The sequence below is a fragment of the Puntigrus tetrazona genome, chromosome 7 (assembly GCF_018831695.1).
Source record: "Puntigrus tetrazona isolate hp1 chromosome 7, ASM1883169v1, whole genome shotgun sequence".
Taxonomy (NCBI): Eukaryota; Metazoa; Chordata; class Actinopteri; order Cypriniformes; family Cyprinidae; genus Puntigrus; species Puntigrus tetrazona.
Genome location: NC_056705.1, coordinates 17,305,790 through 17,323,910, shown reverse-complemented (window position 1 = coordinate 17,323,910; position 18,121 = coordinate 17,305,790).

Genomic DNA, 18,121 nt, shown 5'->3' with positions numbered 1-18,121 from the left:
AAACTAGATCAATATTGTAGAGGTTTTTTTTGCCTATCCTTTGCTATCAAATGCTTGTTATGGATGCAAAAAAGCACAGAAAGTAACCTTATCCGCACTTTTTTCTAACGGGCCGGTATGTGTGTTAATGACACAACTTTTTTTTTTTTATGTGTAAAATGCAGATGAAAAGTCTGTACATGGCACATATACAATCAGAATCATGTGACAACACAATTTGGATATGTTTATATTAAATACAGAAAAATGCAGGTCTCTGCGCCCCTGCCCATCCTAATGAAAAAAGACCGATTTTTCTTGCCTGCAAAATCAAGGTAAAGAAAGTCAATTGATACCTAAGTGATAACAGACAACAGAAGACTGTTTTTCACAAAGAACCTCTCTGACCCCGCCCCACTTGCCTCCAGTAAACCAGTACAGGTCTCCAATGCCCTGCATACAGTCCTTTAAAACCACAATGCTAAAGGAATGCATTTTTCCTGCACGAGTCCTTATGAAATGTGTGGCAATGACGGGTGAATACATAATGAGGAGTGAGGTTTGGGCAGCCGTGTCACTTCAGGATCCTTCCTCCACCTCATCATCTCTTCAAAGACATTTCCACGATACTGCACTCTCCAGCCCCACCACTAACGCCTGAGCATAGATTAGCATGTGCCGCCTTCCCACAGCTTTTATTTCATCCACACCTTATTATATGGCACAAGGCCAGGCATGTCACTTTTGTCACAAATACAGAAAGCTGTTAAAACAGTGTTATTCAGATGTACGGAAATATTCAGAAATGAGCTGAGTTTTTTTTTTTAATTTACAATTCAGCAGCTCAGTTTGAATTGAGGTAATAACTGAACGCAGAACTGCAATTTAAATTTATGGAAGTAGAATTGAAACGCACTGAAATTCATAATCACAAGTTTAATTTATAACCAGGAAAAAGAGAACTGTCAGATGAATTTGAATGACCAGTTGTTAAGTCTATGAAGTTTAATAGACAGATAAACATTAGTTTTTAAATGTCACTATAGAAATATGCATTAAATTTCTACTACGCTTATCAGTGTATTATTTTTGAATGGAACTGAAACAGGATAATTTTAAATTGATCAAAATTGACAGTATCAAAAGCAAATACATTTAAAATGCTGTTTAAACTTTCAATTCATCAAAATATGTTATCAGCTGTTTTCAACATTGATAAAAAGGAGAAATGTTCCTTTAGCACCAAATCAGCATACTTCAGATAAAAATAAATATTTTAATAATATCACTGTTTTACTGAATTTTTATTAAATAAATGCAGCTTTGTGGGTACAAGGAATATTTTTTTTTTTTTTTTAAATACCCTAAACGTCTGATAACAGTGTACTTTTTGTGTATATAAATTAATGCACATGTACTTTTCTACAGGTATTATATTAATTATCAAGCATAATTCCTTAAAAGCATTTTGTTGAATTTCAGCTTTCCTGTAATTAAAAATTGAACTTAACATTACCTTAAACGAAGATTTACCTTAAAACCATTCCTTCCAAAAATCAGTGCAGGAAAAGATCAACTAAAAAGCCCAGGCCTGTATATGAGACGACAAAACAAGGGAGACATCCATCTGTGGATATTGTTTGTGCAGAGAGTACTTCATTTTTTAAAGAGACACTTACCGATTGTTGTGGGGTAAGAAGATCTCTAGGTACAAAAACTAGAAGAGAAAAACAAAGAGATGAACAAAAACATCACTTACACAAATCTGTCCTCGCTACAAAGAATGCACATAACATTTGATAAACTATTGACTCAAATAGGAGAATCTCAACTCATTGATCATATAAAGACAAATCTACCAGCAATCTATAAAGGCAATCTACCAGCAGGGTCATCTATGGTTTTCACAGTTCACGCCATTTACTGATGAAGCACGCTTGATTGACACATGTCTATGACATCGCCGTTTAAAAGGAAATCACAGTTATTTTCTTCGCGTGCCTGCACTTTGACTCTGTTTGGAGCCGAGAGTTGATTTACGTGTCGTGGATTGTACTGAGCTCCAGCTCACAAAGAGGTTGATTCAATCAACAGCAAGCGCTGCCTGGCACGGCTCCAAGGAGGAGGAGGAGAAACAGGACGCCCCAGCCGATACAAGTGATGCAGAGCAGTCTCTCTCACCTTTCTCTCCTGACAGCTGTTCTCCCTGTGGGGGTGCTTCTAATCTAGCAGATGTTTGCCATTAGATAAGACTGATAACAACATTCACACATGTCCCCCCACAGACTTGGGTGACTTTGGCAGTAATTTGTACACCTAATTGTAGAAGTGTCCTATAAATTTGTCCATTCCCTAAGGACGTAGGGTCTTCCAGACGCAGCAGAGACAAATGCACCGATTCGATGTGAAGTGACACCGTCACACCCTATTTTTCTGCACCTGCCCTAACACTACGAGGAGAAAAATCTCTACTGGGCCATGATCGACTGAGAAAGACAACGTACATCTTGACAACCAGAGCTCCTAAGGAAATAAAGGCTTTGGAGGCCCATGACTACTGATTAATATAGCATGAACTGTTCGAGGAAATAGGAAATGAATGATGAGGACATTGTTTGTACAGTCTTTTGACATCTTGCTGGCAGATGCTGCCTTCCAAATGCAGTTCGATTCAGCCTCTCTACTTGACAGATGGAAACACTGGGAGGAAAAGAGGAATACAGCATTCTTTCTCTGTGTTTCAAGGAATACTTATCTGGGATTAAGTTATTTGCATTACTTTATCATGCTTTTCAAAACCTGTTCTTTCTTTGAAGTACACAAAAGTCGATGTTGCTTTTTTCTATACACAAAGACAGCAGCAGCTGTATAATATTGCATAATAAATACTTGCTTTAAAATAAATAAATAAATATGGGACCAATATATTTATATACCATTTAAATGTTAAGGGCCTTAAGAGCTTTAAATGTAAAGAGTTTTGAAAAATGACTACTGTTTACCATTGGAACGGGAAATACTGAAATTGTTTATTAATAATAGCATATATTATACACTCATTAATATAATTATTACTATTATTATTATTATTATTACTAGGTTAATTTAAAATATAGTAATATTATTTATATTATATACAATGTATTTTGTTCCTGTGATGGCAAATCTGAATTTTCCACAATCAGTACTTTAAGTCTTCAGTGTCATGAAGATCTTAGAAATCATGCTAACATGCTTGTATGATTTCATAATAGCAATATAGAAAAAGAGGTGTGTGTTTTTTGTGGAAACCATGATATGTTTTGCCAGGACTTTGATACTAAAGTTCAAAGGAGCAGAATGTGTGTGTGTGTGTGTGTGTGTTACTGTCACTTTTGATAAACTAGAATAAAAATAACTTAAAGGGTCATATAATGTTGCTAAAAGTGTTTTTGTAACATAATGCGTTTATGCGGTTTAAGGTTTTAAAGGGTGAACAAGTCATAACTTTATAAAGAATACCTCTTTGGTTTTGGTCTTTGCAACTTTATGGATCTTATTTATGCACTAACAGCTTGTAACACATCAAATAAAAAAATAAATGCATAAATAATAATACCAATAATAATGAAATAAAAATTACTGTCCTAAACTTTGCAAGGTGGTTTAGTGCATAGCGGAGCCTTGGGTCATCAGACAGCAGGCTTGTGAATGACAAATGAAGGAGAAAACGTTTTCTTGAGCAAACTGTCCCTAAGACATGCAGACTTTTTATAGACATCCGTCTTTCTTTTTCTTGTCTCTCTCAGAGTTTCATCCCAAATCTATTTTGATAAAGCTGCTATCTGGGCGGAAGCAGGGTTTAATTTTCCAGCTAAATCCTGTCAACAAATGGCAGTGTCCGCACTGCATGCCGACAGAGCAGTGTGGCTAAAATCCTTCCACCCCTGCAGACCTGTCCAACAAGAAGCCCAGAAGGACAAAAATGTTGTCACTGGAAGTCAGCATAATGGCTCCTTTGAGAAGGCTGCCTGAGAAAGACCATGTGGAGGATGAAAAGGACGAGGAGGTGGACAGGATAGGGTGAGCTGAGATGCATCCATCACTGGCCTTTGATTATATGGGGGGAAATGGTCTCTGGGTCAAGAAAAACTACAACATGTCTCACTCTGTCCAAAAAGCCTTAATAGCCCAGCTGTACTGGTACTGTAAATGTGCCTCTTTCCACATTATTGTGGCTCGTGCCTGTTTCTTTTTTTTTTGTGTTTTCAAAATTTTTATTTTTTATTTATTTATTGCTGACCTAAATTGGTCAAATTCATGGATTAACTGTTTCCCAAAATGTTTGTGGTCTGTATGTTTTTTAAATCTTTAAATGATTTTGATTTAAGCCTCTTATTTAAAACTAATAATAAAAAACATCCTATTTTGCAAGATAAAATTTTAGCAGCCCTGTGTCATGATTCTAAAAATCACACGATCTGCTAATTATTTTTAAATCTTATTGTTTTCAAGTTGAAAACATTTTGTGGCTAAATATTTTTGTAGAAACTAAATATCTCCATCCAAATTTTAACATTACAAATGTTTTTACTGTCACCTTCGATCAATTGAATGCATCTCATAAAGGACAGTATTAATTTCTCCAAAAAGAAATAAATTATAATTTAATAACCCAACCTAAAGAACTTTTAATATATCACACAATCATAAAAGATTGGATAATTGTTTCTTTAATAAATAAAAATAATAATAATTATCTAATGAAATGTTAATAGCAATCATTGTAAGTTAATTAATTCCTCATTACATTAGGTAAAAGTGAAATGAGAAAGAATAGATTCATAAAGTAACATTTCCATGTTATCTTTTTGACGGTGAGGCTCAGAAATCTTCAACTGTCGAACATAATAAAACTCATCATGCCTCTAATGCTAATTGCATTTAACAGCTAGCACCACAGATCACTGTGCATCAACTCGGCTCTGCAGATGGAGTAAAACACACACAGCTCATTTATGTCTTCGCAAAGAGTGCTGCGCTTTAGGAGTGAAGAGTGACTACTGCCTGACTCAGGCTCCCATGGGAGAAGATAGTTTTTCAAGGAGAGGAGGAAATAAAGTTGTGCTCCCTGACAGTTGGGCTAGTAGGAAAACCAAACAATAGGCATAGCTTTATCAAAATATATAGGTATTGCAAGGTTTATTGTTTAGCTTGTGGTCACTAGAATCTAACAATGTGGATGCTGCAGTAGATTTGATGCATCAACTTATATATCACAAGAACCTTGTCATCTGTTCATCAAACTCAAGCATCATATTTTTATTTTACCCTGTGGAAAATGCTTTTTTCAATACTGACATAGCCTACGCATCTTGTTCTGCTTGTATGTTCCTCTCTGTTAGCTTCTAAAAACTCATTGTTACAGTTTCTGATAACAGATTCTTGCCAGTGAATAATAAGTTTTATACTACAGAAGTTGTCTATCAAAAAACCAGTCGTAAAGCTGCCTTTTGCGCTGCATGTTATAGAAAGGAAACGTAACAGGTGCAGGTTTGAGGAAAGAGAAAAGGTTATCGGCGTTTGTTAATACTTCCTCTAAAGCCTCAGGTGAATTTCCGCTGAAATTAACAGTCCTCGCTTGGATTAAATGTGACGACAGTCCAGGAATGTCAGGGGTAGCGCTCTTCTGGAATACAGCGTGAGGATTTGTTGCTGTCTGTGGTGCTGAAACACCTTCACATCAAGTTATGAAACAGAATTCGATGGAAAATCCTCACAAAACAACATCCGACTAGTGTCAAGGCTACGCACCACACGTATTCTGGAGTGTACATTCACCAGTTGGGCGTGTAAACTGTACACCTCATAACTGCATGGGAGGATATTTGATATAAATACTCATACATACAAAACACCCGGTGTTCATGTGCCTGTGTTCCTATTATTAAACCTTCAGGGTTAGCTGGTGTTTTTTTTTCCTGGTAAACACAAATGACAGAGCATAGCTAAACTGGAGAAAATCACAAACGGCAGATACAAAGATGTTGCTGGTTTAAAATTTCCAATTCTGTAAGCTCATGTTTGAAAGAACTTATATTCTTTTGTGCATCAATGAATGTTGATGTTTGGAAAAAAAGAAAAGTCGTCACTCTTCAGTTCACTCTTAAAAATGACAGTAAAAAGAACTTTTTTTGTATAAAATGGTTCCATAAAGAACCTTGGATATCCTACTTGGTCTTATGGCATGAACGCATTCGGGTGCACTTTTTTATAAGACACAATCTCTACCAACAAGTACATATCACTAATTGTAGCAGTAAAACTATGTCGCTTTTTAATCATTTTCTACTTAAATTTCGATTAATAAAACGCAATTTCAGACAATTACTTGGAAGAATTCTTATAATATTTGAAAACTGATACTTTTGTCTGGTAGATCACGGAGTACAGAGACAAAATGCAGAGGAAGCAGGTTCGGTTTTGAAACTATTGTTTCAACAAAACCTTTGTTCTCATCTGTGTAAAAGGAAGATAAAATGGTTGCATCAAATAAATGTGTACAATGTGTAAATATACACACATGAAATGCTAAATGGCAGACAGTTAACGTAGATTTAGTGAAGTAAACTACATGACTCAGATATGCCCATTTCTGAGAGGGAGAGAGATGATACGGTGTGTGTGTGTGTGTGTGTGTGTGTGTGTGTGTGTGTGTGTGTGTGGCGTATTTAGCAAAATTAATTTAGTTGGAAAATACTTAACATGTCGTATATATTATTGATATCTGAAGAACTCATTATTCACAAAAGGTTTTTTGGGGCAAAAAGTCCTTCAGATTCTAAAAAGGTAAGGTATGTATTCTTGTAGAACCAAAAATGGTTCTCTATAGCATCACTGTGAATAACAAGTTTCAGATTTTATTGCTGATTTATACAGTTTCTAAGAATTTTTTGATTTTCATCTATCCAGTAGATCCTGGTCTCTGATTGAAAATAGCTGTCAAGAGATGTTAAAAATAAGGCCACTTGTTTTTACTCAGTAATTTCTTTTCATACGCTACTGTTGTTTGGCTTTTATAAGACGGACTATAAAATCAAGAACATTAAAAAAATAAAATAACAGCACACGGGCAGCACTGGAGAGGGCGTGAGATTCAGTAAATGAATTTAATTTTTTGATGAACTATACCTTTGTGGAAAAAGCAACTTTGGTAGTTAATAACTCGCTCTACAAAATGAATACTTATATCTGATGTAGAGGTGAGCAATCAGATTCTGCTGCCAGAGGTTGGGCGACCGACCTGATAAATGATGTTAATCCAGGTCATTTCCGCTGCTCTTTCATCTGTCTACCTCTGTATCTCATTGTCCCTTTGTACAAATCCTCTCTCTCTCTCGCCCATACTTTCTCAAAGTAATTCTAGCCCTCTTTGGCTCTGTTTCTCTGTTATTCAGATGCATTTCTCTTTGTTCTGAAGTATGAGCGCTGGCTATAGTCTACTAGCTATCAGTAATGCACCAGACCTGCTGACATCCCAGCAGCCACAGCCCAGGAGGTTCTGCTGGAGGAAGAAAATCTATTCTCAATGATCTCCTTCCTCACATAGGCTTCTTACAACATGCTTTTCATTTTATAGGTTTGCATAAGCCCCTTTTTCCTGCCATTTACACCCTATGAACCCTCATATAAGGTTACAGGCTGCTGCATCAATGTGCCCTTGTTTGCTGTAGGAGCAAGCTGTTCTTTATGCTGCAGGTATGCATGTGGGTTTGTCTAACGCTGAGACACTGTGCAGCGCAAATGCAAAAGGATATAAACACAGACAATGTGAAGATAATCTGTATGACCTGTAACAAGCTTCCACTGCCAGGATCTAAGAGGATCAGAAACAGCCTATTAAACAGTGTCTTTTGTCCACTGCATTCAACTTTGAATTAATTTTTATTTTACTTTTATTTTACATGTCAAATATTATGCAATATATAAATATTATAATTAAAAAACTAACCATTTGAAATAACATGCATTATGTAGACAAAAACTTGTCTCAATTTTTTTATATACAAAATAGAGTTTTAAATGTGTGTTTAGATATATATATATATATATATATATATATATATATATATATATATATATATATATATATATATATATATATATATATACACATATTATTACGTGTGTATATAAACACAACTGCACATCATACAATATAAATGCATATTTATCTTACATATTGTTAATTTATCTATCTATCTATCTGTCTATTTATCGTGGAATGTGTATAAATCATTTATATTATTACATGTTTTGATTCATGATTAATGATTTTACACACACACACACACACACACACATATATATATAGATATATATATATATATATATATATATATATATATATATATGTATATATATATATAAATATATTTGAAATCAAGTGAAATTACTAAACTCAAACATAGAAGCATAGAAATAGCTATTATTAGAAGAAAAATGCTATTTAAAAAGACAAAATCTCTTCATATTTGGATATTACTTTGTCTTGAAATGAAACTCTAATTGTTTAGGGGTGGAATGCTGGTCACATCCGGTATGAAGGTTAGAAACTACACAAAAGTCTGAATGTGATTAGCGCTAAAACCAAGGGCAGGTGTGACTAATAGGCCATGCAGTCTTTTTGCAATTGCTGACACAAGAACTTTGGCAATGATTTAAAAGTCATTATTCTAACTTTAAAAATGGTTCCCTTTCTTGAATGTTCCACTTCAACCAGTGCCAGAACAAAACTATGACTAAACCTCTACGGTTCATCCGTTAACACATGTTTCATTCAAGCTTTTATACCAAAGCTAAAAAGTAGAGATTGAGGTCTGAAACATTTTGCAGAGCAGCACAGTAGTGTTAAAGCAATTACATCTACACAGCAGACACAGACCTGTCAGCAGGCATTGCAATTGCTATTCATTTATACCTGTAAGGCTTTGTAGGAGCATCAAATATATGCCAGGTATTAATGATGGCTGTTGTCTGTTCAAGGACAGGGCTGGCTGTGGGGCAAGATGCCTGTGCTTGTGGAAGGCTTATTGACAGATAAGAATCTCAAAAACCTGCTATCGGCCCAATGAATGTGTGTGTTGGGAGAATCTGTCCACAATTTATCCCGGTAATCATGTGTTGGGATCCTCAACTCCTTTCAGGCAACTACACCAAATCCATTTTGGGTCTATTAGTGAGAGCAAGCCCTCAGATCTAATGATTTTTCCCCGGGACAAACGTATAGCTCGATTTAAAGAAATATCCATGATCTGCTTCAAGCTGTGAGAGGTGTGCTCATTCTTAAGCTAATGTCAGAATATGATTTAGCTTTACAGATGACTAACTCTCTAAAATCTCTTGAATCTGGGCACTATTTCACATCGTTTCAAACTAATGATATATATCTAAATTAGTTTCATTGTTTTCTCATGCTGATTCCAAAAGATGAATCAAAAGATACAAATGTATCAGAAAACTTTGAAAGAAATAGCAGTAAATATGATCTCATATTAAAACTAAATATCCCCAACACTAAATCATTGATGCACTCGTAACTGGGAACGGATTACTAAGACATGAGATGCCCCCAAATGTCACAAGATCACTTTAAAACAAATATATGCTCTCATTCTCTGAAATATCACATCACTACAAGCTTATTTACAAAGATTAATATATATATATATATATATATATATATATATATATATATATATATACTGTATATATATATATATATATATATATATATATACCAACTATTAAGTTTAAGATTTTTTCTTGGGACTATGGCTTGGTTCCCAGCATGCAGTTAAAGGCTGACCCACACACCCTTCTTGAACCAACACCACTTCCTTTTTACTCACACACCAGCTGCTGCGTGTGAGTTGTGAAGCCCAAAGCACACATTTTAAGACAAGTAGTCATTCCTCACCAGTTATTCTCACATTTTCTCTCCTTCTTTCTCTTTTTACTTTGTAATTATCCCAGGAAGGCTTCTTTTTTAGTGTTCTTCTAATGGTTCACAAACCTTAGCTATGCTGTTTTTTTACTGGTCATAAACTGTGACAGCTTTTGAAACTTACACTGTTTATATGAGTTTAGGATGATAAATATGTACACATGAAATAATTGATTCGACTTTGGTCATTTTAGACTGTACATTGCCATAGATTCTGCCTCTAGAAAATGCAAATGTAGAAAAACAATCAGCTAAGAAGACAAACACAGTTTCTCAGCTTAGACCCAGATTAGACTCCTCTATTAGATAACCAATTGCCCAATTGTCTAATCAGAAGCCAGTAATCCAGGGAGTCCACACTTTACTCTCTTCTGTTATTAAACCTGCAGGACCTCTTCTGCATCTTTCTGTTGAACACAAAAGAAGATATCTTGAAGAAGGTTTTGTCACCATTGATTTTCATATCGTGAATATCGTGGTTTAACTTTAATACCCACCGATGAAAAAGTCATATAGGTTTTGAGTGACATGAGGGTGAGTAAATAATAAAGCCATTTAATTTTTGGGTGAACCATTGTATCCATTTAACTTAAAACTGATAACCACAAAACCCATTAGTGTTGCAAACTGTTGGAAATGTATACTAGACATTATAATAGTAACATCAATCATGAACGTCTAAAGCTTTTAGATACATGATTCACAATGATAATGCATAGCACATAAAAATGTTATGTGTGTGTTTAATGATACATACGGCTATTTATATGACTGAAAATTCCACTACTATAATAAATATGTATTAAGTCTTCATAGCAGAGATGTAAACTCACTTACGCGTGTTCAAATGTCTACATACACTAAGTGCTGGCAGCAGCTGCATGCTCAGTAGTATGTTGAAGCTGGGCCTGAAATCACCGCTCATCTAAATGCTAATAGAATGCGATCTCAGAGAAACAGGCTAGCTAATGATCAGGCCCACTGAATACACTGGTTTCTAAGTGCTAATAATGATATAACTGAAGCACAGTGAGGGAAAACAGCAGACAGAGAAACACACCACCTGCAGACGATCTAGAGACCTTTCACACACACACACACACACACAAAACTTCTGACAAGATAACTGCTTCCACAGTAGCTCTCGATGTTGGTTTTTCTTTACCTGGAGGATTTGGGTGTTTGCATTTATAATCCAGCCCTCAACACAAAGCAAATTAATTAATAAAATAGTACAATCGAATGAGCTGTATCAGCCTACATTCACCAGCGATCACAAACCGCCACCTGCTTCCTCTCCAGTGATCAATAGTGTGTTCATTTTCAGATGGATCCATCGCTCGGGTCCTCCTAGAAAGTTCCTGCTAACAAGTCCAAAAATACACTATTCAGATGACTTTGGAAAAGTTCAAATAATGCACCTTTGGCAATTTAGACCTATTTTTCACATTCTCGATAAATTCTACAACCTGGCCAAAAAGGAAGGTTGTTTTAGTGCCAGCGCTGAATGTAGAAAGAAAAAGCACATGATGTGCATTTAATTTGTAGTTCATGCTTTATCTAATTATTGTTCAAAGAGAATGAAGGGAATAGGAGAATAAACCAGTAACATTTAATATTAGAGTAAAATACCAAAACCAAAGTTGTACATCAGCTAATGTTGGGGTTATTATTAAAAAAAAAGGAACTAAAGGAATCTATTTTGTCATATTAAACAATTATAAAATAGATATGTACATACGCTGCCAAACAATTGAATAATCACAATAAATTCTGTCCAAAATAAACTTGTTTTTACATAGTATATCATTATGTATAACATAAATACACAGAAAATATTTACATGTATATACATTTATATTATTATATTTTATATTACATAAAATATTTAACAAATCAACATAGCATATTTTTCTTTAAAATATATATACATGCACATGTTTGTATGTATATATACACATAATAAATATACACAGTAATTATTCATGCATTGGTGTATCCAAAAACTTTCATTTTTGATCTGATTAATCGCTATTAATTGTTTGGCAGCACTCATTTTAAACTATCATTTTAAATTCTTCTAATACCAAACACTTTCATTACTTAAAAACTAACTAAAATAAAAATGCTCCCTAATTAATTTCGCAGATTTGTGTTATATCATAAACCCAAAGCCTTATAGCTCAACCTGCCAGCATTTAAAATGTCTTACGTTATCTAGTTGCATTTTTACTGACTGTGATATCAAACATCATTAGACAACTTTAAATGATACCAGTTTGCACATTAACTTGTCTGTCCTAAATTAAATAGAAACTAAATAAACTGGAAACCAGAATTAAAACTAATGAGAGAGAAATGAATCAATATAAAAATCCCAACTGACAAGACACACTGCAATAAAAGAACACAAACACTGAAACGCACCTATTCCCAAAAACTAATCATGGTTTTTCCAGAAATATCAATCTACATTTTGAGATTGACAATAGACCTGATTGTAGTCTTTTTTACAGGTAGTTCTGGATGAAAACAGACATACGAGTTATGAGGCTTGTTCGCTTCTTCACCTGTGGTCCCATTATTAGTGAATCCTCCACGTTATTAAAGACTGAGAGCAAGAGTGAATGGATCGCTCGATCTCATTCCATTCAATCACTGGAGTGTGGACTCATTCAAACGAGACAATGGAGCCCGAACTGCAAAACTGGGTTAGCTCATTTAAATGCTAATGTACATGGATCTGAAATGGCGCGAGGCCACCGCAGCAGCCAAAGGAGAAAAGATGCATCACCCTTTCACGGAGCTATTCCTGGGCTGGACGTGGCTACTTGACCTGCTGGGTTTTCCCGACCAAGCTATAAAAGGTCCCAAGGATTACTGAACTGAAGTACTTAAAAGTAGGAGGGAAGCTGAGCTTACATAAATATAAATCTTCAGTATGACTACAGCTACACACATTTATTCTGTCGTACGAGTCAGCCCTCGGTATATGAATAGCCGAAACAGACACTGCAGAGATTTAAGGTGCCGTTGTCCCAGCAGGACTGCCTCCATGACCTTCAGACTGCAAACATAGCAGCCAAAGCAAGCCCAAATGACTCCATCACAAATATCAACAGACCATCATCCTCAACAGAGAACAGGTCAGTGGAGCAGAAGCACAGCAGCAAAATAAACTCTACAGCAGCTGCATTTGCTCTTCCCTGTTATGTCTTATCCCATCTCAAAAGAAAGATCTGATGATTCCCCACTTCGCTTGACTGCCGTGAGACATTTATTGACAGATACGCAAAAAGCGGTAGGAAGGCAGATTGAGCTCTGGATGTGGTGCGTAAGTCACAATACACACCAAAAACAGTTTCACCTCGGCTCTCTTCCCTGGAGCGCACAGGTGACTGAAATTGGTTGTACCAAAATTACACGGAAGAGGGTCAGTCGATGCTACAAAGAGAGTCTTTTTTTAATTACCTAGAAATATCAGAAATGGATTCGGTTTAAACATATTTGCCACAGGCATGCTGTTCTCATCTCCCGTCACCTGAACGAATAAAAATATGTAAAAATGAAATACTCAGATTAACATCAACCACAGATACGCTTTACAAACCTAACGCTCTAAGCAAGCGATTTAAAATAAAGTCATTAAAATTATTGGAAATATGTAACAGCACGATGCAACACAAATGTACCCTAGTGAAAAATAAACATATCATTAAATGTGATGAATTATATTTATTTCATGCTATATGGCTTAAACTTTTAGCATGCTTAATATCTGATAAATTGAAACAACTGCCATAATTTTGTACTTTAACTGTGGAAGTAGTGCTGAATCCAACTAAAGATATATTGGAAGCATATTTGTATTTGCTAAAGTGGCCTATTGCCGCATAGATATTACTCAAAGATCATAATCCAATTAATGCGACTGCAAACATTTTAGGCTTAATATTAAGAAATGTGCAGATGCAGGTACATGTAGTGCTCTCTTAAACAAATTTCCATTTATACTTTTAATAAAATGTATAATTATAATTGTCTGGAAGTGATAATGCTATAGATGTTAGAACAATATTTAGCATAATGCATATATGTATTATAAATAAGACTATACTAAGGTTTTAGAAGACAGAAGAAGGTAAATCTGACTTGCTGGGCTCGACTTTCAAATTTACAAATCCACTAAATAACTGGAGGTTTCGCACACATCACCAGATGTTGATTCATCAGAAGACAGAAATTTACTTGTTTATTTTAAATGATTGAATCTGTTCACAGTAAGAGCATCGGTATGCATTTGGAAAACTTTTATATTAAGATTTTGTAAGACACAAAACTTTATTCCTGTTTATTTGCAGCAGTCACATCGCTGCATCCACCAGAGGTCCTTGACTGAAAAAAAAGCTGCACTATACAACAAACTGACTTGGATTAAACCATACCAGAACGACTTTCTTTACTGATCAAATATAGAGATGCAGGGAAAACTTAGCAGTGTGTGAGAAAAATGTCAAAAATTCAATCCAGGAGTATACAGCAAGTGATTCACCAACAAGTGAGTCACCAGTACGAAAAAAAAAAAAAAACCTCTCACACAGTCAAGAAAGTTTGCACAGAAGTCAGGCACGACTTCTATTTACTTATTTAGAGCATTATGACAGATATTACATCAGATATGAGGGCAGGGTACACATAGCCAGAGGTATAAAATAATTAGCTTTTCAAAGAACGTACAGACTGGGTACGAATGAAAAGATCAAGAGCAACATTGTTTCATAATCTTGAGTCAGATAAACTTCAGCCAACAGTGAAAATGGCTACAGATCTTTCTCACGCCGCAGACTTGGAGTTCATTTATATTCTTTTGTATGATAAACAAGAGGATGAAAGCACTAGATGGATAAAAGAATTCAATCTCAATGGACGGCTTCCCAAAAATAAATGAAAATGTCCATTTATGTACGTAGTGCTGAAAGATGATAAAGGGAGGCAAAAGACACAAAACACAAAAGCTCCTCTCAAATCGTGACTGGGCTGATAGTATGCCAAAAAGCCGCTTTCACTTACTGCTAATAACAGATGCTCAATGCGCTTTAAAATATCTAACAAGCCACCATGCTCGGCTACTCAGTTTTTTCAAAAGTAAACATCAAAAGAGCAGACAACTCATTCACATCTAGTCAGAGTCTCTGAGCTATGCTATTAATATTAATCAATCAGTCTGATCGAAAGACACATAAGCAGTGACTTATAGGCCTGTGACCACAAGGCACAATCTGGATAGGAGAAAATAAACTCTGAACAAGCAAAAACAAACAAAGAAACATTTTAATACCAGGATAAAAAGCGCTGCAATCAGTGGCTTTGAGATTCTGGGCTATAAATCATAATTTGTTTCTTGAATTCATACATCGCAATACTTTTTTTTATTTATACAGAGCTCAAACAAATCAATAACTGACGCGGGCCTTAAGATTAGACTCTCATGAAAACACAGCTTCTGGGATTTATGAAGTAAAGAAACAAATTCTTGCTTGAGATACCACACATCCTGGACAGATAATCTAAGATCATTAACACCATAACTGTGTGGGCAAAACTCTACTTCTGAAATCATGCTTTTTTTTCTTACATGGCATTTACATCATTCTGGAGGTCAGAGCCGGGCCGCACCCCCATTACCTATCCTTAACGTGTGATACTTGGATATCTAGTACACCAAATTTGTGTGCACTACAGCACTGGCAATTTTTCTATATTTGTAAGTCCGACAGAGCATGCTCTAAAGCTAAACAAAGGCCATGATTTTCATCAAATTTCAAATTTCTATCATTTTTTATTATTTGCATTTAGAAATTTGCCAAAATAAATAAATAATTTAGCAACTGATCAAAAATGACAGTTAATTGTTACAAAAAACATATTTTGAATAAACACTGCTCTTTTATATATCGTCAAACTGTAAAATGAATCACGGTTTCCACAATTAGCATATTAGATTGATTTCTGCTGATCGCAGGACACTGAAGGCTAATGATTGCTAAACAATTCAGAATGAATTAAAAAAATTTAATTGCATGTTTGAAATTATAATAATGTTTCACAATTGTTTTTCTATATTTTAAATGAATGCACTCTTTGATGAGGAGTTCATTTTTAAAAATCTTACTGACCACAAACTTTTAATTGTGTGTTTATAAACAGGAATACATGTATCCTTTCTGGCGCTTTTCTGGGCTGTTGATCAAGTTAACTGTACATCAGCATTTCTATATTTATAGTGAGCAGTAGATTTTAAATTGAGCTGAGGAGAATTACGTCTCTCTGACCCTTGTCCTCCTCTTCCCGGGCACATTCATGAGGTTATCACACAACACACACACACGCATGCGTACACACACACACACACACACACACATACACATACACACACAAAGACAACAGGATCATATATATCAGAGCGAGTGCTAAACCAGACAGCAGATCAGCCAAAACCGCTTACACCTACATTAGTAACACCATAAAACTCCTGCTCACACCCTCACATCTCACCACTACTGCACAACCAGGCGTACTGCTCACTAGTTTCATCAAAACTCCTAAAAAATAGGCTAGCAAAACCACATTTCCATACATTCATACATTTCAGTGTTTTTCTGTGTTTATCAACTAAATATTCTTCTTTGCTAAAATTACTCCTAAAGTGTGAGTAACCCCACCAGGGCTTTCTTTTCATGTTTCTATCCGATTTCTAAGAGATCAATTTATAAATGTCCTACTGGTGCATAACATCATCTCAGCATGCTCAAAACAGTGTTTGTCCTTCAGCACAGAACCGTAACTATAAGAGATCTGAAAAGGAGGGCGGGCAGCTGCAGCGTGGTGCGCGTGTGTGTGTGTGCGTGTGTGTGTGTGTGTGTGTGTGTGTGTGTGTGCGTGTGTGTGTTTAGTGTGTGTGTGTGTGTGTGTGTAGAGAGAGAGAGGAGCAGGTTGCCTGGACAAGAGAGGCAGGAGACTGTTGGGGAGACGGAACCACCAACTGGGATCACACTCAGGAACTATGCACCTTATAGCACTCACAGTCCCTCTCTACACTCAGTCTGGCCACTCTCTCTGCCCTACCACTCCTAAACTACTCTCATACTATGTTTCAGATTTCATATTAACTACTTTGAGATATACGCACAAAGACGAGCTTCATACTAGCTTGAGCATTCATTTATCACAAAAAAGATATGTGTCATTTTGTTCTTAGTTGTGAAAGTCACTACACATATTTTTAGAATAATATATGCATAATATTTTCTAGTCCTTGTGGTTTCATTGATCAGTCTAGGGAGTGGACCGGCTATTGTTCTCTGACAAAAAGGAGCTCATCTCTTACAGCAGCAGCATATGCTTGATTTCCAGCTCTTCCGAGGCTTGAATTTGATGCTTGATTTAGCATGATCATGATAAGCTCCATAAACCAACCAAAACTGAAGGACTAGATATAATTATGTTTATATTCCACAATGCTTAGAATTCCCAGCATCTAATCATGATTTTATCTGTCGGCCGCTAAAGATTTATACCGACAGAATGCAAAAATTCCTGTACAAACAGATTTATTAATCAGACTTTGTTGAAGCACACCAAGCAGGTTCGCTTGTAATTGTAACAAAACAAAATCTGAATAATACCGATATCTCTCTAACTACCCGTGACAGCCGACATTTCTATAAACATGAAGATTGTAGGTTAAAATTAGTAAGGGGGCGTATAAAGAAAACTGAAAAATCTTGTATGGCCCTTTGGAAGATTTTAACCATGCAAACTCACATTTTTAATATTAAATATTGACTAGTATCTATCGTGTATTATTTTAAATATATTTCTAAATATATTCTAATGCTGTAACTGTAATAAGTTTAATTATTTAAAATATAGCTTAAACGTTTAAAAAATTAATATTTCATGTCAGCTACCCAGATAGATAGATAGATAGATAGATAGATAGATAGATAGGATAGATAGATAGATAGATAGATAGATAGATAGATAGATAGATAGATAGATAAAATACTATAATTGACGACGATTTCAAGCGTTAAAGTTAAACTTAACTGGGTCTATTATACAGTACGACATATACGAACCAACTTTTTTGAGGAC